Source organism: Xenopus laevis, chromosome 2L (assembly GCF_017654675.1).
Source record: "Xenopus laevis strain J_2021 chromosome 2L, Xenopus_laevis_v10.1, whole genome shotgun sequence".
In the NCBI taxonomy this organism is placed as follows: Eukaryota; Metazoa; Chordata; class Amphibia; order Anura; family Pipidae; genus Xenopus; species Xenopus laevis.
This window is the reverse complement of record NC_054373.1, coordinates 133,036,829-133,063,937: the sequence shown is the minus strand read 5'-3', so window position 1 is coordinate 133,063,937 and position 27,109 is coordinate 133,036,829.

The following is a 27,109-nucleotide window of genomic DNA, read 5'->3' as shown; positions in this document are numbered from 1 at the left end:
ACCCTATAGATATAGAAACAATATTTCCTGTTATTTTAGTGTTACTTAGGCACCAACCCTGGAGCAATGCCTTTCAATCAGTTGCTCAATTCCAAATAATTACTCCTATTCTAAGCCACTCTAACTCTGTGAACCACTATCTTATTTCCAATGTATTTAGCAGTAATGTGTTTGGTCTTTTTAAGTTTCCAAATGTCCATGGACCACTTAGTTTAATAAATCGTTTTTCAGTTAAGAGCATTCTGTTAAACATGGCAGTTTATAAGACTGCAGTGTGCGGAGGTTTGCTGTACATGTTTTCATTAGGTACTGTATTTACAATGCCTCCAACAATAAAGGGGGCATGTACTGTATGTCTTTTCCATATAATACAACTGTGAACAAAAATAAATCATTTTGACTGAGGCGAGGCAACAGTTATAGATTTATAAAACATCTGTTTTCTTTTACAAATCTAAAACGAATCCAAATTCTTGTTTAATTTCAGTTTACAGTAAGGCCTATTTTATTCACTAGGTTAACAGCTTCAATACATAATCAGCAAAATAAGCAACAGTGGAAAAAAAGGAGAAAATAGCATGGTGTTATTTTTATTAATATTATTATTTTATATTTGGATTTATTTTATTTACTTACATTTATTCCTAGCAATGAATAATAACCATGAGAGTACTTTCCTAAAGCAGTTAGCTTCATTGCCATGCTATTAATAATTCATAATCACTGCATGCCTAATAATTGTATTTCACATGAAAACACTTAAGACAAATCCATTTGACTTGTGATTGATATACCCATCTATTTAGCAGTTAAGAAAACCAAATAAGTTATTGACCATGGAAAATAGATTATCATTTGAAGATAAAATGATGTTATATTACCACTACAGAAAAGCCTTTTTTCCTTTGGTCACTAAGAAATATTGAGCAGCTATGAGCTGATGTGTAAGCTGACAGCAAGAAATGGAGAGAGAGAGAGAGAGAGAGAGAGAGAGAGAGAGAGAGAGAGAGAGAGAAGGGTAACAGTACCAGGTTTTACATGTGCAGGGAAACAGTACACTGTTTCTTTAATTACTTAAATCACATTTTTTTGTGTTGATGTTCCTTTAAAGCTCCTTGTTTGTAATAATATTAAAGCACTGTATAACTTGTTGCCAGTATATAAATATATGATGGTGATCGTCGCATCAAGTGCAGGAATTATCCATTTCAGTTACATATTAAGGGGGTTATTTATCCAAGTCCGATTTTATCTCAGCATTTTATGCTACAAACTCTAATCAAATCCGCCTGGGTTTTTTACACTTATTTATTATTACATTTTCTTGAAAATTTGCTTTGTGAAAAAAAAATTTAGAATTTTTGCTTTTTTTTTTTGGATTTTTCACCAGAAAAATCAGAATTTTTCAGATTTTTCAGATTTCTTATGCTTTTTGCCTGAAAACTATGGGGAAAACTTTAGGGTATTGTATGAAACCCAGTGCACATCAAAAAATCATTGGGACTTCTCCCATTGACTTATATGCAACCTCGACAGGTCTGAGATGCCGGTTTAATAAATTCCAAAAAATTCATGATTTTTTAAAAGTCTAATTTTATAAAAAGAATCAAAATTTTTTGAGGATTTTTGCATTCGCATTTTAGTAAGTAACCCCCTAAGCATCTCATCCAAGACATTTATTAAGATTTCAAATATATAGTGAAGTGTGTTATCCTTCATGATTCCAGGATAATATTCTCACTGCAGATCAAGTGACTTATTCTTTCCTATACTATCAATCTGACTCTGTGAATGCCCCAATAAGCAATAATGGGGGTGGAAAAAAACAAATAAAAAACATTTGACAAATGAAGTTTTACATGGGCTCCTTGTTTATAGTAATGGGCGAATTTGTCCCGTTTCGCTTTGCCACGAATTTCGTGGGCGCCGGCATCAGAACCGTCTGCGGTTTTAAAAAAATTTTGCAGTAAACTCGCAAATTTATTCGCCGGTGGCAAAACGGACAAAATCAATGCGAATTCGCGTCTGGGCTAATAAATTCGCCCATTACTACTTGTTTATTAGATTTACTCTTTATTTGTGTGGAGTGACAGTTGCACTATGAGATATGGTTACTGGATACCTCAGATTCCAGTGTAAGTGACTGGGCCAACATCCAGTTCTCTGACCCAATTAGAGTGCAAGAGGGACTTATGAAATGTGGGTCTAATATGTAAAATTACACTTCTACTTGCAAACTTGTTTATTGCTGGAAATAATCAAACTAAGTAGTGCTATATAAATACAAATATACATACATACATTAACAAATTACCTTGTGTTTACAGAATATAAGAGAATTATGTGATCTGTGATAGGTCTCACTTATCATTACTTATGATTTCCAGCCTAAAAAATGGCCACTGGCCAGTATTAGGGGTGGTCTTATTCGCAATGGAAAATTAGCTTTTTGTCTAATCATTCTATTTTTACATATTACTCTGAAATACAGTACAGGTATGGGACCTGTTATCCAGAATGCTCGGACCTGGGGTTTTACAGATAACAGATCTTTTTGTAATTTGGATCCTCATACCTTAAGTCTACTAGAAGATCATGTAAACATTAAATAAACCCAATAGGCTGATTTTGCTTCCAATAAGGATTAATTCTATCTTAGTTTGGATCAAGTACAAGGTACTGCTTTATTATTACAGAAAAAAGAGAAATCATTTCTAAAAATTCATTATAATGGATTCTATGGGAGATGGCCTTTCCGTAATTCAGAACTTTCTGGATAGTGGGTTTCCGGACATACCTGTATGTGGTGAATTTTACATTTAGGGTAAAGCAGCGGTGCTTCGGCAATGAGGTAAGTTGAGGCTGTCGCCTCAGGCAGCAGCGCCCCACAAGGTACCAGGGGCGGCACCAATGCTGCTCCTGGTACTTTAAGAGCGAATTTCCAGGGATGGGGGGGCAGCAGCTACTGCTGCTGCGGCCAGGATCTCCCCTGGGGTAAAGCAACCACTTTTGATTTTAACAAAAGTAACTCTTTAAGCTGCAAATGAAGCATATTGCAAGCGCTGTAATGTATCTAAAAACTGTTAATGAAAACGATTTGAAAGCTGCACCAAAGCAAACAGAAAAACAATGTTAGATTATGGTTTTTTTCAAAACAAGCATTTTTGGGTGTCTTCATACTTAATATGAGAATAAATCTGAATCAATTTCCATGACAGATTGTTCAAAACATGTCCCAGTGAGAATGCTTATATAAAAGCACACAAGGACCTTTTTAAGTAATTACATTATTTTTTTTTTAAACTATTCAGTTGCCTTTGTCCGCTAAGTCAAAACTCAAATATCAATCAATTTGAGCTGAATTTTAAGGAATAACGCAAAAAAAGAAGGGCAGCCAGTCCAATTGCAAATCACTTGATGAATCTTCTTTGAAGAGCTGCCAATAATGCTAATCATCAAATGGTTTAAATCCTTGCTCTGTAAGGATGCATTTGTAAAGAGTGGCCTATCTGTGTGACTTTGACAAAGGAAATGCTGACTAGCATCACTGTTTGTCTTGTGATGTGAAAGAGCAAATCGATTTATGAAGCTTTTGCTTGCAGATGTGATATGATTTGTATGCAGATATACCTCACTAGAGTGTCATTTGTTTATTTATCTTCCTCTACTTTCAGTCTCTGTATATATAATTAATGCACGCAAAACCAAAACAGATTGGAGATCAGGGAATTGGTCTTTTATCACGTTGGGATTAATATTTATATTTAATTGTGAGGTGCAGAAAAAAAAAAAGATTCTCTATTACGGTTTCTTAATCAGTTGCAACAAAATTGCTTGCTGCAGTTATATGGCAGGATATTTGCTACTTTCACAATCAGCTTTAATTAAGCAGCTTGGTTTTTTTTTATATTTTCCTGCTTTTTCTACTTATTTTATACCTTTAGCAGACATGAAGAATAACACTTTAACTTTGATGCCCAGTTATAATACTACATGGCTTGGTCTATATGCAGTGTGTGGGCAGGAGAGGGATGTATAAGAGCTAAAACTATGACTTAAACATCTGGCCCAGTATGGCTGACCTTACACCAAATAACAACAGACCTTGCTGTCTGCTAGACCTTTCTCCTGTAATTTATTGTAAGGTAATGGCATTACAGAAGGGCTACTCACAGGGTTGGTATATGGGTCTCCTAGCCAAATAAGTACACATGGTGATGGTGTCCTCCCTAAAAAGTTGTGCGGTTCTCCTTGCACTCAGCTTATGAATAGAGTAGGAAACTACATTGTAAATAATCAAAGGAAAACTAAATCCTAACAATGAATATATCTAGAAATGCTGTATTTTACATATGGAACTTACTTCACCAGCCTAAAGGTTTAGCATCTCTGTAGTTCACCATCTTGGATATTATTAGAAGTATCAGTGACACTCACATGCTTGGGGGGTTGTTTATTAAAGGCCGAATTTATCTCAATATTTTTTGCTACAAACTCCGATCAAATCCTCTCTGGCTTTTTACGCTTATTTATTATTAATTCATTTTTCATCAGATTTTCACGATTGTTTCGGATTTTCACCTGAAAACTCAGATTTCTCATGCTTTTTGCCTGAAATCTCCGAAAACTTCAGGGTATTGCACGAAACCCAGTGCACATCAAAAAATCATTGGGACGTCTCCCATTGACTTATAGGCAAACTCGACAGGTCTGAGATTCCGGATTTTCAAATTCTAACTTTTCCATCTTCGGAGTTTATTAAATTCCGAAAAATTTGTGATTTTTTAAAAGTCAGATTTTATTTAAAAAAAAACCACAATTATTTTGGTGATTTTTGCATTCAGAGTTTAGTAAATAACCTCCTTAGTGTGCGCTGAGCAGCTATTGAGAAATTAAACTTAGAGGTTGTCTCAAAACACCAAGCAGAAAATGAGGATGGCCTGTCATATAACTTGATGCTACATGGCTGATTATTAAATTCTGATGCAAACGGCATATTGGTATGGGATTTATTATCTGGAAATGCCAGAAAGTTCAGACCATCTCCCATAGACTCCATTTTAAGCAAATAATTGGATTATTTAATTTTTCTCTGTAATGAGAACATTTTTTATTGTTTTAATATTTATATTTTTTATATTATTATTATTGTATATTGTACTTATTATACAATAACATATTGTTTTTGTTTTTTGTATTACTAATATGTGTTGTTTTGTAGAGATTACACCTCCAATTCCTCAGGAATAGGTTTACATGTGGCTTCCATGTGTGTTTAAGGCCTCAATAGGAACCTAGTGACAGTGGATATCTGAGCAGATTTGTGGCACCTATGTTATGAATATCTATACGCTTATTACCCATCCTATGTCTGCGAGTAACCATTTGGCATTTGTTTTATTTTTCCCCTCTTGTTTATTTGGTATAATATACAAAATTAACACACAGAGAAACTTCTGAAATGATGTATGATATAGACTACACCAGACATTGTTTGGCCTGGTGGAGATGCAGCAATAGTTACATTAGTTAGTTACATAGTTAAATTGGGTTGAAAAAAGACAAAGTCCATCAAGTTCAACCCCTCCAAATGAAAACCCAGCATCCATACACACACCCCTCCCTACTTTTACATAAATTCTATATACCCATACCTATACTAAATATAGATCTTAGTATCACAATAGCCAAAAAATCATCCAAGCCATTCTTAAAGGCATTAACTGAATCAGCCATCACAACATCACCCGGCAGTGCATTCCACAACCTCACTGTCCTGACTGTGAAGAACAACCTACGTTGCTTCAAATGAAAGTTCTTTTCTTCTAGTCTAAAGGGGTGGCCTCTGGTACAGTGATCCACTTTATGGGCAAAAAGGTCCCCTGCTATTTGTCTATAATGTCCTCTAATGTACTTGTAAAGTGTAATCATGGCCCACTCGCAATGATATCTTGGTGGAGTGATATTGGGTCCCTATTGTAGTTTCACAAAAGCTTGAAGCAAATGCATCCTTTAATCTCCTTTTCACTATAATTTGATTCAGTTCTTGGATGTGTTGGTACACAAAAATCAGGAAGGTGGTTTGAAAATATTGGTATATTTGAAACCCACTGCCCCCAATCAAATCTTGCATTGTCATAGTAACCACCCTTTATACACATAACACATAACAAGTTGATACCTATCAGTCACCTTGCAAGAGTGGATAGAATAGGGAGTGATCTACAAGAGAAAGAAAGACAACAGATTGACGTGTTAGAAATTTTAGGAAAGGGTTTAGTGTAGAGAGTTAGTGCAGTGCGAAAAAACAATGGATGTGTGAAATTTTTTATATACTGTATGTGTGAAACCGACTAATTATATGGGTCTGCTTGTTATTTTCTATGTAAACTTGTTACTGAAACCGACTAATTATATGGGTCGGCTTGTTATTTTCTATGTAAAGTTTTATATATGTTTTTCTATTACAAGGGTTGTTAATTAATTATATGTTAATTGAACAGTGTTTAAATGATGCCTACATTATGCTTGGCAAAGGGGCGTGCCCCGAAACGTTGCACTGCATTAATAAAATTGCAAGGGCTTGCCCTGCTAACTTAATTCCTGTGTGCTGGTGATTTTCTATGTACCTTGGCTTAGAGGTTGCCGATTCCTCTACCACCGGGCACCAGGGCACGCTGTTTTGGTTTTGTGTGGTTTTGTGTGGTTTCTCCAATTCGGCTTGGACTTGATTACTTATAAAAAGGCTATTGTTCAGGCGAAAGGGTCAGGTGATCATGGAGCTTAAAAAACCTCCCGTGCACTAGGATTGGCTGCCAGACCAGATGGTCGTTAACCGTTGCATGCCTGACCGGCAATCCCTACTACATATATACTGTATGCAAGGAGTTAATACATCCTAGCATACTGTAGGTCCAAAGGAGTCCAATTGCGTCAATATTATACTTGTACTTGTACATGTTTTATATGCTCTAACTAGCCCATGCAGTCTCATCTATATTGGTGAGAAGACTTTAATGGTCAAATCACACATCTCGCAACATAAATCATTAATTAATCTTGGAAATAAAAGTCTGCTGGTATCTAAGCACTTTATGGATACAGTTCATAATGCAGATCAATTTAAGTGTATCCTTTTATGGAATCCCGCCCTAATACATAAACTGAAACCACTTCCTCCAAATGAATTAAGCAGGGATTAAGACATTATAATTATCATTAATATTAATACATTTTAATGCTCTGGTTTGTTTGTATATATATATATATATATATATTTATATATATATATATATATATATATATATATATATATATATATATATATATATATATATATATATATATATATATATATATATATAAGCATTCACAAAGTACCTGCACTCCTTCCTTGTTGGTCGAATGTGGGTGCTTGGTCAATCAGCGTATACAATGTTCAAAGTGGACATTGATAAAGGCCCTAATGTGGGCCGAAACGTTGGACACATGAGTGATGTTGAAATAAAACTCTTTTGATTGAAAACTTCGGTGTGCTGGTCCACTTTGAACATTATATATATATATATATATATATATATATATATATATATATATATATATATATATATATATATATATAAATAAAATACAGGATTTTGTGATATGAGAAAGGCATGCTTTATTGTATGTATTTGTTTCCAAGGAACTGTGATGATGTCACTTCCTGTATTGGGCTTTTTAATTCTTTAGAATAGACCTGTAGTGATTGAAACTTTTGTAAGCTTGATAAAGGGCACATTGCATGCCTGTAACATGCTATTCAGGTCACTGTATGGTATTTTCACTCAGATGTACTTAATATACTTTTTTGCTAAAGAAAAATAGTGAGTGCTGCCAATTTTTGTATAAGGATAGATAGATGCATCATAGATAAATGATAGTTAGATAGATAGATTGACTTTTTCTCATCTTTGCAAAGTCTGGACACCAAATCATGATGATCCACACATTCTTGAGGTCGACACATGAAAAATCCCTGCAAAGTCACCAGTTTCTCATAACATCCATGGTCCAACATGTCATTGGATTGGCAGGGCTTTCTTCCTAGCTGTATCAATATGCAATATTAGGTGCAAAATGGTATCAATTCACGAATAAGGCTACAACTACCAGTGTTGCATATTATACCAAGAATTTAGTATATTAAATATATATATATATATCTTGTTTGATTAGTATTGCTTACTAATGGGAAACTAGACATACACAATAGCTTCTTTGATTTGGGGTTTAATGAATGTAGTCTTTAAAAATTAACAATCAATGTTTTCCTCCATTAATAAAATTAGAAATACCCTTTTTGGAAGATAATGTTTTTACTTGTCAGAAGAGCACACATTTCAGCGTTCTCTCTGCACCCCTCCCTTTCCTTTAGATGGTGATATTAAATAAAGTGTTCAAAGTAGCATGACATTATAAGAAGTCTACTTACAGGACAAATCAAAAGCAAAGGAAAGCTTTAAAATATCCCAGTTTTGCAGCTAGCTCTCTACACAAAAGGCAACACTTTTTTCTTTGTTGTTTTCTTTTAATTCACTGAAATTAATCTTAGATGTAGATGCCTTATTTGCATTAATTAAAACTCCACCGTAGAAGCTCAGTTTAATTGCAATCAAATTTGCTTAATTATGCATGGCGAGAGATTCCCAAAAGAGAGAGGTTTTAGTAAGGAATTTTGTTATTTTACACTGACAAAATAAATTGAAAATGTCATTTTTTTATGTTCTATGTAAGACTTTTAAATAATATGTCGAGCACCTTATATCTTCTATGTAATGCAATGTTATTGCTTTGGTAATTATAACTATCTGCATTTTTCATTGTTAATCATGGGTGTCAGCCTCATTAATTTTAATTTAAAGACTGTAATGAAATTAACAGAAATTGTGCTGATATGCCCAAACTTTGCTTGCAAGAAGTAAAAAGTTTTGAAATAAACAATAACAATATGTCATACATTATATTTGAACATATATGTATATATATATATATATATATATATATATATATATATATATATATATATATATATATATATATATATATATATATATATATATATATATAACAAACAAGGGAAAGTTGTGCTCACCACTATTTTTTAAAACCATTAGGCGGGGGTGCAATAAGGCTGTGACCACAAAATACATATAGTCAAATACAAGAGTCCTCTGCACTCAACCCATTATCAATATATTTAAGACAGCGACATTTTGTGCATACTGCTACTAAAAAATGCCTTACCCTTTAAACAAAACAGGGATTGTTTGTCCATATATTGCAATATATTTAAGCTGGCCAACTACGTCAAAGTCATCCCATATCTGGCCAGTCCTATGCTCAATTTTATCTGATTCATTAAGAATTCTATTGCTTCATTATACATTTTACAAAGGGACTAGGTATTACCTGCAACTTAACTTGCTGCTTTCAAAGTAAACCTCCATACTTGGCTGCCCTTTTATTAGACACCAGTGGGATCACCTGACTATAGCTGGGAAGGGTGGGAGCTACAACATGGAGCTGGTCACTGCTCCTGTATAAACTATAACAAACAAGGGAAAGTTGTGCTCACCACTATTTTTTAAAACCATTAGGCGGGGGTGCAATAAGGCTGTGACCACAAAATACATATAGTCAAATACAAGAGTCCTCTGCACTCAACCCATTATCAATATATTTAAGACAGCGACATTTTGTGCATACTGCTACTAAAAAATGCCTTACCCTTTAAACAAAACAGGGATTGTTTGTCCATATATTGCAATATATTTAAGCTGGCCAACTACGTCAAAGTCATCCCATATCTGGCCAGTCCTATGCTCAATTTTATCTGATTCATTAAGAATTCTATTGCTTCATTATACATTTTACAAAGGGACTAGGTATTACCTGCAACTTAACTTGCTGCTTTCAAAGTAAACCTCCATACTTGGCTGCCCTTTTATTAGACACCAGTGGGATCACCTGACTATAGCTGGGAAGGGTGGGAGCTACAACATGGAGCTGGTCACTGCTCCTGTATAAACTATAACAAACAAGGGAAAGTTGTGCTCACCACTATTTTTTAAAACCATTAGGCGGGGGTGCAATAAGGCTGTGACCACAAAATACATATAGTCAAATACAAGAGTCCTCTGCACTCAACCCATTATCAATATATTTAAGACAGCGACATTTTGTGCATACTGCTACTAAAAAATGCCTTACCCTTTAAACAAAACAGGGATTGTTTGTCCATATATTGCAATATATTTAAGCTGGCCAACTACGTCGAAGTCATCCCATATCTGGCCAGTCCTATGCTCAATTTTATCTGATTCATTAAGAATTCTATTGCTTCATTATACATTTTACAAAGGGACTAGGTATTACCTGCAACTTAACTTGCTGCTTTCAAAGTAAACCTCCATACTTGGCTGCCCTTTTATTAGACACCAGTGGGATCACCTGACTATAGCTGGGAAGGGTGGCCAGCTTAAATATATTGCAATATATGGACAAACAATCCCTGTTTTGTTTAAAGGGTAAGGCATTTTTTAGTAGCAGTATGCACAAAATGTCGCTGTCTTAAATATATTGATAATGGGTTGAGTGCAGAGGACTCTTGTATTTGACTATATGTATTTTGTGGTCACAGCCTTATTGCACCCCCGCCTAATGGTTTTAAAAAATAGTGGTGAGCACAACTTTCCCTTGTTTGTTATAGTTTATACAGGAGCAGTGACCAGCTCCATGTTGTAGCTCCCACCCTTCCCAGCTATAGTCAGGTGATCCCACTGGTGTCTAATAAAAGGGCAGCCAAGTATGGAGGTTTACTTTGAAAGCAGCAAGTTAAGTTGCAGGTAATACCTAGTCCCTTTGTAAAATGTATAATGAAGCAATAGAATTCTTAATGAATCAGATAAAATTGAGCATAGGACTGGCCAGATATGGGATGACTTTGACGTAGTTGGCCAGCTTAAATATATTGCAATATATGGACAAACAATCCCTGTTTTGTTTAAAGGGTAAGGCATTTTTTAGTAGCAGTATGCACAAAATGTCGCTGTCTTAAATATATTGATAATGGGTTGAGTGCAGAGGACTCTTGTATTTGACTATATGTATTTTGTGGTCACAGCCTTATTGCACCCCCGCCTAATGGTTTTAAAAAATAGTGGTGAGCACAACTTTCCCTTGTTTGTTATAGTTTATACAGGAGCAGTGACCAGCTCCATGTTGTAGCTCCCACCCTTCCCAGCTATAGTCAGGTGATCCCACTGGTGTCTAATAAAAGGGCAGCCAAGTATGGAGGTTTACTTTGAAAGCAGCAAGTTAAGTTGCAGGTAATACCTAGTCCCTTTGTAAAATGTATAATGAAGCAATAGAATTCTTAATGAATCAGATAAAATTGAGCATAGGACTGGCCAGATATGGGATGACTTTGACGTAGTTGGCCAGCTTAAATATATTGCAATATATGGACAAACAATCCCTGTTTTGTTTAAAGGGTAAGGCATTTTTTAGTAGCAGTATGCACAAAATGTCGCTGTCTTAAATATATTGATAATGGGTTGAGTGCAGAGGACTCTTGTATTTGACTATATGTATTTTGTGGTCACAGCCTTATTGCACCCCCGCCTAATGGTTTTAAAAAATAGTGGTGAGCACAACTTTCCCTTGTTTGTTATAGTTTATACAGGAGCAGTGACCAGCTCCATGTTGTAGCTCCCACCCTTCCCAGCTATAGTCAGGTGATCCCACTGGTGTCTAATAAAAGGGCAGCCAAGTATGGAGGTTTACTTTGAAAGCAGCAAGTTAAGTTGCAGGTAATACCTAGTCCCTTTGTAAAATGTATAATGAAGCAATAGAATTCTTAATGAATCAGATAAAATTGAGCATAGGACTGGCCAGATATGGGATGACTTTGACGTAGTTGGCCAGCTTAAATATATTGCAATATATGGACAAACAATCCCTGTTTTGTTTAAAGGGTAAGGCATTTTTTAGTAGCAGTATGCACAAAATGTCGCTGTCTTAAATATATTGATAATGGGTTGAGTGCAGAGGACTCTTGTATTTGACTATATGTATTTTGTGGTCACAGCCTTATTGCACCCCCGCCTAATGGTTTTAAAAAATAGTGGTGAGCACAACTTTCCCTTGTTTGTTATAGTTTATACAGGAGCAGTGACCAGCTCCATGTTGTAGCTCCCACCCTTCCCAGCTATAGTCAGGTGATCCCACTGGTGTCTAATAAAAGGGCAGCCAAGTATGGAGGTTTACTTTGAAAGCAGCAAGTTAAGTTGCAGGTAATACCTAGTCCCTTTGTAAAATGTATAATGAAGCAATAGAATTCTTAATGAATCAGATAAAATTGAGCATAGGACTGGCCAGATATGGGATGACTTTGACGTAGTTGGCCAGCTTAAATATATTGCAATATATGGACAAACAATCCCTGTTTTGTTTAAAGGGTAAGGCATTTTTTAGTAGCAGTATGCACAAAATGTCGCTGTCTTAAATATATTGATAATGGGTTGAGTGCAGAGGACTCTTGTATTTGACTATATATATATATATATATACTGTATGTATTGATATATACAATATATCCTGATGACAATCCCCTGTGGATCGAAACATGTAGATTTAATTATGAAGAAATAAAGTTTTACTACTACAGGTATGGGATCAATTATCTGGAAACCCAATATCCAGAAAGCTCAGAATTATGGAAAGGCCATGTCCCATAGACTCCATTATAATCAAATAATCTAAAGTTTAAAAAATTATTTCCCTTTTCTCTGTAACAATAAAACAGTAGCTTGTACTTGATCCAAACTAAGATATAATTAATCCTTATTGGAAGCAAAACCAGCCTATTGGGTTTATTTAATGTTTACATGATTTTCTAGTAGACATAAGGTATAAAGATCCAAATTACAGAAAGACCTGTTATCCGGAAAGCCCTGGGTCCCGAGGATTCTGGACAATAAGTCCAATACCTGTACATTGCTTGAACCTGCTGATGTGCCGTGAGTGCTTTCTTTGATGGAACTATATGAAGAATGGTGAGCACCTAAAAAAAATAAATAAAAGGTGCTGGAGCTAAAGATTCATATAAAATATACACAATTTAGATTAATCAATGCCCTATTTGTGTCTGAATCAATAGAAACACTTTAGACATGAGAACACCAGATTTTTGTCAGTATTTAGTTCCTGTGATACCAAAGTGAATTTAACATGAAACAAATAACATAAACTAAATAACTAATTAAAATAAACATTTTGTTATCCATGTCTAAAAGACAGAAGACTATCTTGATCATGTTGATTATTAATTTTTATTATAATACACAAGAGCCATGTAAAGCCTGTAAATTATATCATTATAAGACGTTCTTGGTTGTTGGTGGTCTGTCACATGACTCACTCAGTAGAAACTTGTGAATTATAATAAATAAAGCATTCCCTGTAGTAAAATATGAGAATATTAAAAGGCACCTTAGCCTTACCCTTATATTTTTCAATACAGTGGTACATTATTCACTATGTTATACTTTATACAGTGCTGACAAATTCTGCAGAGATTGTATACCATTCACATTGTCCAAACAGAGCTTACAATCATATACTTATGAAAAAAAATTGTTTTTTGTACATGCAAACTGGTGTTTTGTTTGTAAAATACGATTTTAACTAATATGGCTGCTGAGCCTCCAGGCAATAGAGGACACCTTTTCAAGCAATTGGAAAAAAAAGGCATGACGAGCATGCCATAATATTTTAATGCATCATATAACTGTTTGTGAGTATACTTTTAACAAATGAATAAGTAAAAATACCTTTTAATGCACTTTGTCACTCAACATGTTACGCCCTGTGAATTGTGATAACAAGAGTCACCAATAGTGTGTGATTATAAAATTAAGTTATTTTTTCTTTTTAGTAAAATCTGCTTGATATTATGTCCCAAATCATCCCTGTTGGCCTCTCTGCTGGGCTATTGTACCATTGAAAGACTGCCTAAAAGTGATAAAAGGCCATAACAGTTACCCAAACTGTGAATTGTTTCCAATTATGTTGAATTGCACTTTGTCATGAACAATATTAGCAACATTTGCTGTAGACTATTTTGTCAATATGTAATTCTCTCGAATCAAGCTGAACATTGAACCAATGGAATTTACTCTAATAATAACTGTATACGAGTTCCTACTTGTCAGGACTGATATTTGAAGAGTCTGCTGTTACTGTTTATATCAAAATGAATTTAATAGAGAGAAATTTACCAGTGTTTGTGCTTGTTTACATCAATTTTTTGTAAATGTATAAGAGTCAGATTTAATCTAATTGACTAATTTCAGTTGAGTAATCCTAGTTCCCTGCTGATTTATTTTGTTATTATTTGAATGGGAATATAGAGTAATGTATTGCCTTTATGCTACATAATACAATGAAAAATTAGCAGTAGCAGGCTACCATCAAGAATGGTATTTCTTGATTTATTACTGTGCATTAAGGAGGCCAAAGTGAGTGCTAAGATTATTTCAAACCAGCTCAGTAAATCTGAGTCTAGGATTTGCTAGTTAAAAAAGAAACAGAAGATGGAAATCCCAGAACCAATTCTACCTTTGGGGGAAATTTACTTACCTCCGCAAATCCGCTGACGTTGTCTTCTCTGCACTTTGACCACATTTCACCAGGTGTAGATTTGTCAAGGCTGTGCAAATTCACGAAGATCCAAAGTTGCGCGTAGGTTACCGAACGCTTGCAAAGTTGCGCAAGCAATAATACGACCAGCCGTTCGAAGTTCCGCTATAGAAGGCTAATTTGCATATGGTGCCAAATTTAAAAATGAATGGACGTGTATGCTGCAACACACATTACACTACACAATACCAGGGAAAATGTTTCAACTTTTTTTTTTTTTCAAACTCCTATCTATCTACTGGTCTAACCAGGGGATGTCAACTCTGGCGAAAGAGGTAACATTCATAAAAAAAAAACATAGTAAATTTGCATAATTTAGGCTGCAAAGTTGCGCTACGCTATCTAATTCGCTGGTGAATTTTAGCCAGGGCCATTGTTAGTAAATTGGTGAAGTGGCAAAATGACGTCACGCTGGTGAGTTTTCGCCAGTGTTAGTCACTTCGCCATAAATTTGCCCCTTTGTATCCTTCATATTTATGAGCTTCAGAAATTGGTTAATCTGGATATGAATTAAAAATAATATATGCATGTAATTGATTATTTGTATTACTAACAAGCTCTGTTTCCCCTAGAAGGACCTCTACATCCATATATACCAGTGATCCCCAACCAATAGTTCAGGAGCAACATGTTACTTACCAACCCCTTGGGTGTTGCTCTCAGTGGCCTTAAACCACTTTAAGGCTTAATTTTGAATTCCTGGTTTGCAGGCAAGTTTTGGTTGCATAAAAACTAGGGGCACTGCCAAACTGAGCTTCTTGTAGGCTGCCAGTCTACATAGGGGCTACCAAATGGCTAATCACAGCACTTATTTTACACCACCCAGGAACATTTTTCATGCTTGTATTGCCCCCGAACTAGATTTACATCTGAATGTTGCTCATGGGTACAAAAGGCTGGGGGCCCACCACTATATACATTAAAGTTAATAGGGGTTTATAACTTTATTACAGAAGTGCAAAGAGCACTAAGGGACACAAAATCACTGCCACAAGACAGGTGATAAGTGCCAAGCTCCGACGTAGCCTTCCTCCACCAGTGCTCCCTAATTTTGTGCATCTGAATGAAAGTTTTAGCAAGTTTTAAACTCCACAGATCCCACTACAATTAATCAAATATCCTTCATTGTTATTCTTTAAGAAATAAGGGTGTGAGGCATGGTCATAAAACATGTTTTATGTAGATACAAGAAATTAAGAATTAGTTTTGATCAGTCAACCTCATGCTACAAATTCTAAGTTCTCTGCAATTGAGCACCTAGGTTAGTAATTTAGATCCACTATCCTTAAAACATATCACAATTGCATTTGATGGTTAACCTTTGAATGAGTCTTCTTTTGTTATTGTATCGTTATATTTGCCTTATTTGTGACTTCTTATTCCATGGTGACTGTATACAACTTTCATTCATTCTCATCTCTTATTCACATTTAGTTATGCTTCATCCGGTTCCTTATGCAGCAAATACAAAGGAGTGTAGGAAAATATAGAAGACATTTAGGGGCAGATTTATCAAGGGTAGAATTTCGAAGTAAAAAATACTTTGAAATTCTACCATCGAATTAAAATACTTCGAATTCGAATATCAAAGTCAAAGTATTTTTCACAGAATTTGTCCATCAAATGATCAAAGTAAAATCGTTTTTTAAACGATTAAATCGTTTGAATCGAGCGATTCGAACGATTTTAGCGTACGATCGAACGATTTTACTTCGATGTGTAAAGACTTAGAAAAATGGTCTAGAAGGTACCCATAGGCTAACATAGTACTTTGGGAAGGTTTAATTTGGCAAACTATTGAAGTCTAAGTTTTTTTTAAAGAGACAGTACTTTGATTATCGAATATTCGAATATTCGAACTGTTTTACTTCGAACCAAATTCGAAGTAAATTCCAAAGAATTACTTTGAATTTCGAATTGTTTTACTTCAAAAATTCCCTCGAATTCACTTCGACCCTTGATAAATCTGCCCCTTAGTGTAATTCTGGGTTAACATGCATGAATGTATTCACAAGTAAGAGTACACTCCAAAACTTCCTCCACTGTAATATGAACCTGCAGGTTCTTCTCCATAAATTCTTATATTTATAGTGGAATGTGTGGAGACAGAGATAGGGGCAGATTTATCAAGGGTCGAAGTGAAATCGAAGTAATTTTTTGGATACTTCGACCATGCATTTACTTCGACTTCAAATTAACTTTGAATTCGATTCGAAATAAAATAGTTTGAATATTGGATAATCGAAGTACTGTCTCTAAAAAAACTTCGACTTCAATAGTTCGCCAAATTAAACCAGCCGAAGTGCTATGTTAGCCTATGGGGACCTTCTAGAACAGTTTTCTAAGTTTTTACACATCAAAGTAAAATCGTTGGATCGCACGCTAAAATCGTTCAAATCGTTCGATTTAATCGTTCAATCAAACGATTTTACTTCGGTTGTTCGATGGCCAAATTCGTTGAAAAATACTTCGACTTCGATATTCCAATTCGAAGTATTTTAATTCGATGGTTGAATTTCAAAGTATATTTTACTTCGAAATTCGACCCTTGATAAATCTGCCCCATAATGTTCAACATTACACCATGAACAATGTAAAAATGTCTTAATTATTATTTTACATAATGACATTGGTATATTAATCAGAACACTATTCTAGTCATACTGTTGTAGAGGGCTCTCAACACTCTAACCTCTGCTACATGGGAGCACACAGGTAGTATCCCACATATACAGAACATACATGCCAGAGATTCTTGAGCAAAACCTATGTATTACAAAACTAAAGACCAACAAGAATAAAAAATTAAACAGCTATACTTTTTTTGGGGGGGGGGGTACCAGCCCAAGGACATAATCTGTGAATTCTCGCTAAATTTAATTGTCTTTTTTATTATTTGAATATAAGCAGTCAAATATTCTTTACAAACCAGAGTACAAGGTGAAACCAAATGGAGATGGCAGGGTTTTGGGGGAATGGCATCGCTCGATTCTTTTATAAAGGAAATCATTCTATAAATCATTCTGAAAATTCTTACTTTTGTAAGTATGGAGCTATCACCTTGCACCAGAAATAGAATTATAAGAAAATGGCTCCATGACTGTTGCATTGGCAACACATGAACAGAAGCAAGTGCTTTGAAAAACATCCATAAGAAATGTCAGTGAAACATGATAATTTATAACAGTTGGTACAGCAATGTTCTGAACAAAAGAATAATCTAGAAAACACTTGAGCAGTTTAGAGCTACAAAGAGTTATGATCTATATCAGTGCTGAACATGAAATGCATCTCTGGCTTTCATGCTATCATTAATGGCATTTCATCGAACACAAAAGATAGAAATGGCAACATTTTAAGCCTGGGTAGGCTTTCTAAATTGCCTTTGTGTCTAGCAATTATATTCATTTTCATAGATGTGTGTGGGTGTGCTTGTGCAATTTTAAAACATGCTCAATTAAATAAAACAAAATGATTTCTGAAACAAGTACTGGAGCTTTCAGTTAATAATAGTTTTCATTTAAAGAATAAGCTGACCCCTCAAGGTGAATAACATGTTATTTCATGTAAAATCACGAAGCATATCTGCAAAGCCATCAATACATGTAATCTGAAACCTGTTAATATACCATTTGAATTAAGATCTTTTTTTTTTTTTTTACTAATCCACCTGACTGTCAGTCTATCTATTATAAATATATATATTTGTAAAATCCTGCCTAAAATTGAACTAGTGACCTGCAAGTTGTAATGAAGTATGTAGCTCATCTACTCTTACTGTAGGAGACATGGATAGGCTTGTACTATTTCAGTGCTATACTTTAGTTTCCAAGTAGGTATTATCATTTCAGCTGTTGCTAAGCTAGCCACAATTGCTCAGAGTAACCATCAGCCTGCCTATAAAATCCCCAGCTCACTCACTGTCCATTGTAGGTCAAGTTATCATGTTCCTAGGATACTCCCTTTACCTTGCATTAATTCATGGTTTTGATATTTAGTTCAGTCCTTACTGGTTCCTTTGTTACAGTTTATGTTTGGCTCCCTTGCTTGCCTCTATAGGAGTTTCTAAATCTCTAAGACCTGGCTGCACCCAAGTAGCAGGCCCAGGCCCAAAGTCAAAGGTGGCTGTTATAGACAGTAGAGCATTTCTAGATCAGAATCCAGTTACTCCCCTAGGGTTTGGGTTTGCCAAACATGACAATGATATACTTCATTTGAGCCAATGTGTGTACCTGCTGGTATTCAGGCAGATCCGGGAATCCACAATGATGAATTTGTAAGAGAATGGGATGCCACAAGGAAGTACATTGTTGGTACTAAGGATAACATTTTAAAGATAATAACAAAGGGCTTTAATTCACTGTATCAATAAGTGATTGTGCTTTCATACTGTACATTACCATCCTTTTAAACAGTATCCAATGTACTAAAGATTTGCATCTCACTCTATGGGGTCTATTTATTATATTGTGTAAAATGATTAACACAGGAAAAGTGGTGTAAAAAACTTTTATTTTTTGTTTTATTTTACGCCACCCGAATGCTGGATTTGATGCTGTTATTTTACATCACTTCAGAAATTCGCATAATTTATTAAAATAAATAGGAAACATTCAAGCAGCAAGTAACAGTAGGAAAAAACACAGAAAATCATGGAAAAAACCCCGCAATGAATGAATGCCATATTTTAGCATAGCATTCTCAACCAGCTACATCCATTTACGCTGTATTTTTACACAGGGATCAGTGAAAATCAATACACAGCTTAATAAATACATATTCTTTTACACAGTGATGTCGGGTCATGTGTTGAATAGGACATTAGTATAGTTTCTTAAAAATGTAAAAAATGTAAACAAGCTCAAGGGCTTGGTACTAAAACGGTTGCAAAATTGATTGTGTCCATATATACTACTTTGCAACTTGCATCAAGAGATAATGTGCCCTTACGGCCTAGTCTAATGAATAACATGCAAATGCATGCATTGACTCAAATAAACTTGAGATTTACTGGCAGCCTGAATCAGGCAGTAATTCCAAGGATTACCAGCCTGTGTCAATAGCTTCAACTGAATTGCGCCAAGTGCATGGGATGTTCTTTCTATTATTGATACAATATTTTTAAGTATCACCATTCTAACACAAATGTAGGCTAAAAAGATGAGTGCCACAATGTGTTCAAGATTTATCCAAATCACTCATTTGCATCAGACCAGAAGAAGAGTTAAAACACTGTAAAACATTTTATTTTCTTTAAAACAAGGCTGCTTTTTCCTAAAGAAAAGCATTTCCTATGCATTTAGCAATAGGTTTTACTTATCCCATAATTTAGTCATTTTTTAGTAATAATTTAGTAATTATTAAGTAACTTTAGATAATTTAGTGTTAAAGGGGACCTGTCACCCTAAGAAATAATTCCAAATTATTTTCTATATGGTTAGTCAAACAAAATAAACTTTACTTACACTATATAAATTCTTAAAATTTTGATTTACACAATCACAGCAAGCAGGCAGCAGCCATTTTGTGAAGAGTGTTATTAAAGAAAGCTTTGCATATTGCCAAAATCTTGTTTAATGCACCAGAATTATGGACCTGATGTATTGTATATGCCCATGAACTGGCTGTATAAATTGATGGTGAGGAAGGGGAATGTGAAGAGTGCAGCGACAACTAGGAAGGGCAGAATGGAAAGTGAAAGCTATTGCCTACCCCTTCTCTATCACTAAGGCATAGAGGCGGGGCAGGCAATATATGATTGACAGATATGATTCTTAAATACATTTATAATTAATTCTTAATTAAGAAAATAACTTTGGTTTCATGTTTAATTTGAAAAGGACTTTTATCATACAGCTTTTTATGTTAGGTGACAGGTCCCCTTTAAAAAGGGTCTCTTCTTTATATAATTATTTGGCAAATTAGGATGTTGGAAGCAGAAAACTGGAATCATTTTACTGCATTGTAAAATTTCCTAGCAACCAATCAGCAATTAGCTTAGACCGATATTCTGTAAGATGAAAAGCAAAAATATGACTGTTGCCTATTGCAGAGTAAAATGTCTCTATCTGGTCACACATGTTCAAAGGTCATGAAAAACTGAAAGAAAAATTGTCACAAAACAGAAAGGAATAAAAATCCACAACATTGGTCCCAAGCATAACATGATTTATTATATGTGTTCACATATCTTTTGAGCTTATTTGATTTTAAATTACAAATATATCCAACACCTACCTGCAAAAGTTTCGGCTTTTTGCTCACATGGTTTTTGATATGAATCCTTGTAGTAGTAGAATTTATAATGAAATACATACAAAGTATACCTATAAATTTATATTGTAACCATACCAGAGAAATGAAAACTCATTCTTCTTGGTAACCATAAAATTACCTTCTGTTAGCTCTCTCAACGTGAAATATGGTTTCATCACTTAGACGAGCCTGCAAAGACAGAGTTGCAAAATTCTCATTCTACGTCTTCTATCACACTATTGTCCTGTATGACATACTGCTTAACTTTGAAACTTTTTAAAAAATAAAGGAATTAAAGAAGTGCTGAGATGGTATACTTGTTCAGAAGCTACAACCTCTGAGCAGAAGATAGTCTTATGTTATATAGGGTGCTTTTTATTATCATTATTAATTAATATTATTAATACGTATTTTTATATTTAACATTATTATTTTAACATATTGTGCAGTGCTGTAAAATAAATGTATTTAAACAAAGAAATCACATGAATTACATACATAGAAAATACAGTTACATACACAATTATCAGCGAAAATTTTCACAGAGTTTCGCAGTAAAAATGAAGCCCATACCCAAAATTGTCACGCGTCACGCATTTCAGCAAATTTTCACAGTTTTGAAAATTTCCATGAAGTGAAATGGGTCAGATCCGCCATCACTAAACATGACCAGTACTGGTACAAAAGGCCCTGGGGCCAAACAATCGGATTACAATGCTATGAATGGGCGTCGACGGGTCGCAGAACCACATATACTAGCCAATGCGGTCCTGGATAGTAGAAAAAATCAAACTTGACCTATCGATATCTGGCCGATTTTTGGCCTGATATTGATCGGTAGGAACCGTCGGGAGCCCCCACACGTGGGCAGACAAGCTGTCGAATCGGCTTTTAAGTGTGTTTGAAAGCAAAAGGTTAGAAGAAAGTTGGAGAGAATTCCAGAGTAGGGGAGCAGCGTGTGCTTACGCGTGAATAAATGCGCACACGGTCCCTCTCAGCTGGGAACAGCCAGCTAGGGGGACTGAACTATGGGTAGGAGACAGAGGCGGTATGTGCCTGGTGCCCCCCCCAGGTTTGCACCCAAGGCACGTGCCTACTCAGTCTACCCTTAGTTCCGGCCCTGATGGATAATGTGCAAATAGTCACAGGCATTTGTACTCCATTTTTAGACCCATGGGATGTGCATAGATTGGAGTTCAGTCTGCATTAGGCCATACTTGATTCTAAGGGGAGGGAGGCAGAAGCATGTGGAAGGTAGTGACCAGACCCCATTGTTCCCAAAGGCAGGTGGTAAGGATAGGGCTGGGCTGTGTATCCAGATGCTGCTCTCTGAATTTGCACACATTTGCTAGTGCAAATTAGGGAGCGGAAGTAGCCACAGTCCACATCAGGGCCCATAGACAGGCAGTAAATATAGGGTGTCCAGCGGTAAGGCTAGGGTGTCTCCATTGCTGTTAAATGAGTATTAAGGGGCCATACTCTTGCACGCCATAGTGCTCTTGCACTTGTGCCCCCGCAACCCACAATGGCTGGCCAAATTTCAACCCCAACCCGCTCAACTGGTGGTCAATCGGCAGGTCAGAGGGTTTTGGGTCAACTCGCACATCACTAATTGAGTCTAAAAAAAGTCTCCTTTAGCTGAGTATCTACTGGATATTGGCTTTCTCTCATAGAGCAGGTGGTTTACAGTTTGTTTTCTTACAATTGCTTTCTCACTTAACATCTTGGAACCACACTATCCAATGGGACACAGCCAGCATTTCCTGACTTTATCAAGAATTCTTCAGTTGAGTTAAGAAATCCAGTCAATAAAAGCCTATAAGAACCTTACACATTTGTTTGCCTAAAACAGTTGAAAGCAAAAGGAGGGGATAAAGTTGCAAGAAATAGTATATATGTAAGATTAAAAAAAGCTTAAAATGCTACTTTAAATTTCTCACTTGCATGATTAAGGGATTAATGTGAAGGTTCCTTCACATTACACTCTTCAGTCCAACTGTAGTCAGACTTGCAGACAGCATGTTCCAGTTAGATCAAAGTTGCAGAATGCTGGATCTTATACACAGGACTTACAAGCAGCTGCAGCTTTAACAACCGGCTGATGTGAGTGCCACTATTCTGGTGTACACTTCCATTACTAGAAAGAGCCCAACTGTAATCAGATTTTGTCAGATCATGTTGAACTAGCTAGTTAAAAATGACTCTATAAGTTTCAGGACCATAAATAAAGAACAGGCAATTACGTTTTGTTACAACAAACACCATTAAGTGCTAGTACAGTTTATCTATTTTGCTTTTAGTTGAGTGTTTCATTTTACTGTTGAATACATCAAGGTCCCTGGAATGCAGTACAGGAAATAACAGGTCAAGAACCAGTAAATCCAACATTTGCACCTTAGCTTATTGTTAATATAACAGATCCGTGTTTTGTTAACTTCACCGCATTTCTATTCTCCCACTTAAACTATACCCATACTTCCAATTTATTGTAGGACTCTCATGAAAATTGCATATTGACCAAATGTAACATGTGTATTGCTACAGAGTTAATTTTTTACAAGAGCTCTTCATAAAAGGAAAAGTTCATACCAGAGTACATTGTATTTCTGCTGAATGCAAATTGCAACATATTTTGTTTTGGAAAGCTTCAATTTTCCAGTCAATGGGTCCAAGAACAACACCAGAAATTCAATTACATCCTGTACATGTGATTTTGCATTAGTAAGTCATTTGAAAGCGGATGCAGTATAAATCCACAGAAAATAAAGTTTATATAGGTAAACCCACAAAGGCTTGAATAAATATGATCCTAATATTAGCTAAATGTTGTTTTTAAATGCATGCTTTTAAGATCATTGAAGTGTGTTCATTAAGCGTGATAGATGGAGCTGAGTAGCCCTGAAAGCTTACATCTAAAAGCCTCAGTTAACCAATAAAAGTATTAGATTTAGCTAACCATGCATGAGGGAAGGGTCTGAGTGCTATTGAAAGCTTTATGTGACAAGCATCAGTTAACCTATAAGGCTTCATCCTCATCTAGTAGGGTTTCTGGTATTGTTACAAAACCAAGTCAACTGTGGGAAAGGAAAACAAGAAAATATTTGTCATGAATATCAGAACAAACAAGCATTGATTTCAAGTAGGTTCGTCCTTTGTTTTGATTAAGATTATGCTTAGTCCTGTTTTCTTGCATTCTGAAGAACATTCAATAGACATTTGTGGGCATTTGTACAATTAAAATCAACTGGTTTTTTTTTTTTGGAAAAAAATCATGCTACTGGTAATATACTTTAATTTAAAGTAAAATTATATAAAAATTATATAATAAAAAGGTGTGGCTGAATGTCCCATTTGGTCATTTTGATGCATTTTAGCTAATATAATAAATATGTGTCAAATGCCCTTGCTATAAACAAACACTATGCTGATTGTGTGCTTGCATATTGCCTATAATAAATACTGTATAATCATTACTGATCCCTTGTTTCCTTATACACTACTTAATAGTAGAAGGAAGAGGTGGGGCAGCATCTCTCGGAATACTGAGTTGTTTTGTGCATTAAAACCTGTAAATAAATTGGTTATTCACTTAACCATTCTCCCTTTTTTTTGCCTTTCATTGCCTTTCACATTTGATAGCGTATCTTTAGCCTTGGATCAATTTGTAAAAAAGAAAATGATTGGCCAAACACTGTCTCACTAAATTCTATGCACTATTGGGAATCAGGATTCAGACATGTGCTGCTAATTAGTGCCACGTCTTCCCATACTACCAGAACAAATGTGTTATTTCTATAGTGTCTGTACATACAGCAGAATCCCCATTTTGTTTTTAGGGGACCGGAAAAAAATGATGTAAAATCCAGGATTTTTCTAGGCATCATACTTAAGTATTATGTATTTACTGGCATGGCACCTTTTGGTAATATTATATGGTTGAAGAAATTTAGCCAGCGGAAATGTGACACCATTGATTTGTGCAGCCACAGCATGACTGCCGGTTCTGCAGATTTTGCATCCTATACATTGGCTTTCCTTGACCGACTGCAGGGGATAAATATACTAGTTACATGTTTATACTACTGCCGATGTATAGTTTTATATATATATTTGGCTTAATATACAGCTTTCTTTCTAGGAACGTCACTTTGGTCTGGTTATTTCAGATTTAAAACTGGTTTCTCTGTTTGATTATTAGGCTGCAGCTGTGGGCGGGCACCTTTTTCCTAAGTAAAACAGAAGTTATCTTCACTGGTGTGAGACATATTCAGGACAGAATGAACTGCAATTCTGTGTAAGGGCTTGGGTGCTTATGTCATGGTAGACAGGGATAATCAATGCAATAAAGGTAGGCTTGTCCTATTATTCCTATTTTTAAGTATAGAGGAAAGAGTACCCGGTGAGCACAACACAACATATGGTATCATCATGTAATTTACTGCAGGATTGCACTACAGCTGTCGGCCCAATAGCTAGGGTTGCCACCTTTTTACAAAATTTTCACCGGGTAGTGGTGGGGACAGGAACAAAAGGGGTGGGCTGTGATGTCAAAGGGGGTGGAGCCATGGCACGCGATGGGCAGAAGGCAGTAAAAAAGGTAAGTTTTGATCAGATTTGGCTTGGGCCAAGGGCCTTTTTTAGGGGTATTACAAATTTTCCGGCTACATTGCCGTTAAATTTGTAATACCGGCCCTGGCCTTAGCAGGTGTTTTACCGGCTATGCCGATAAAATACCGGCCGAGTGGCAACCCTACCAATAGCCTTTATAAAGGTACATAAATGAATGACACAGCAAACAAACATTTAAACCCTTCACCCCACCAACAACTTTTCCCAGCTCCATGGTGTGGCCAGGCCAAGTAATTATGGACTCAAAGAAGCACTGCCATCTAGTGGCCCACTCCGTATTTGTATCTGAAAGTAACAATGTATACAGTATCTCAATGTACTAATATAACCAATGTGTAAAGTAATCAGTAGTAGTTCCATAGCCTGGTTTGTTTCAAAGACCCATTCATATTCAGGTCATAAATGGAACAAATTTTCAGTCCATACAAAAGGGAATCTGAACAAGAAAGGGATGATACCATAGAAAGCATTTAAAGCTCAACACTTCATTCATTTCCAATGGTTCCAATGTCTACATTTTGTGTATCCACCTTGTATCACATTGTAGCAGGAGGGGCTTTCTATCGATTCCTCCATACTTCCTCTAGTACCAGTCATTGTAATGTGTCCAGACTGTGGCCAGACTATAAATAAAAATGCTTGCCAACTGGTGTATGTGGGGTTTTTTTTCAGGGTCATAAGAGGAAATTGAATATTTGTGTTCCCTTATTCTAATCTTAATCCGTCAAGATGTTTGTCCTATATACATCTTTCCACAGGGACATTTTTATGCATACACTACTAATTCTGTTACATGTATAATAACCTTAATTGGGATCCCATAGCCTTTTAATTTATGTGTTATAGTGTCTCCCTTGATGATATAATTGCAGTTTCCACATCCCAGACATGGAAATGTTCCATTCTTAGGGGGACCTAAGAACCCTGTTTTTATGTGTTTTTCCTGAATGTCAGCTTTTACCAGTTTATCTGCTAAATTGCTGCCCCTTTTATAGGAGAATAGTGGCTACCCATTATAGGATCCTTCTGTAAAATGGACCAATGGTGTAAGACCAATTTCTCTCATTTTTTACTGCTACTACATACTGACTGACAAAAGGAATCCGTTGTTGCAATTGTTTTTTATTGGTGTTACCTGCAATTGCACATCCTCAATCCTTTTTCAACTCCTCATCCCTTACATCACATAAGGTCTTCAAATCGTATCCTTTCTCTACGAACGTCCTTATGAGTATGTTGGAACTGTGTAAATATCTACTATCACTGGATGCAATATGTCTGACCCGTAAGAATTGGCCCTTGGGGATACCTCTTATTGTATTTGGGACATGGTAACTATCTGGTCTCAGAATATTGTTCCTTCCTAATGGTTTTGTAAATAGGTTTGTAGCTATGTTTCCATTTACATTACAGACCTAACAACGATGGCTGGTACTAGAGGAAGTACGGATTCCACAAGGAGGTGGTGATAGAAAGCACCTCC